Consider the following 645-nt stretch of genomic DNA (forward strand, 5'->3'; position numbering starts at 1 on the left):
TTATTTTATCGGTTCCTTTTGCTGAACCGCTACGCTACGAGAGCGTAAACACACCAACATTGGTTGTCAAACGATGACACGGGACAATCGCAGACACACAAATACACACACACACACACACACACACACACACACACACACACACATATATATATATATGACAGGCTTCTTTCAGTTTCCATCTACCAAGTCCACAGACACGGTGCCACGCAGTGGGATTGAACCCAGAACCATGTGGCTGAGAATCAAGCCTCTTACCACACAGCCACTCCAGTGCCAAAAAGAAAGGTATTTCGGCGGTGGGGCCATATGGGAAATCGAACCCTACACATATATGTATACATACATATATATATATTTATGTATATATATATGCATTTATATGTATATATTTATATAAATCTTACAAACTTAAATACTGGTAGAAAATATCGACTGCCTCGCTTCGACAAATAGATACGTTAAATGTATCATAAAACATATATTTACTAATATAACATTTATATCTATAAACTTACAGACTTCAAATATAGCCAGGTCTACCGTGTGCCTGGCTTTGCTGAGGTAAATACATCGCAAATAACCTTTTAAATTCCTACACACATACATATATAGACACATGTATATATTTATATATATATATAT

At 36.1% G+C, this 645-nt stretch overlaps 1 protein-coding gene across 2 annotated transcripts in view; it reads right to left on the reverse strand.

Annotated features, from left to right (window-relative positions):
- The window catches only part of LOC106884093 (class E basic helix-loop-helix protein 22-like), a 380,240-nt gene that overhangs the window by 378,161 nt on the left and 1,434 nt on the right, over positions 1-645 (reverse strand). The window lies entirely within an intron of this gene.

Source organism: Octopus bimaculoides, chromosome 24, assembly GCF_001194135.2.
Source record: "Octopus bimaculoides isolate UCB-OBI-ISO-001 chromosome 24, ASM119413v2, whole genome shotgun sequence".
Classification (NCBI taxonomy): Eukaryota; Metazoa; Mollusca; class Cephalopoda; order Octopoda; family Octopodidae; genus Octopus; species Octopus bimaculoides.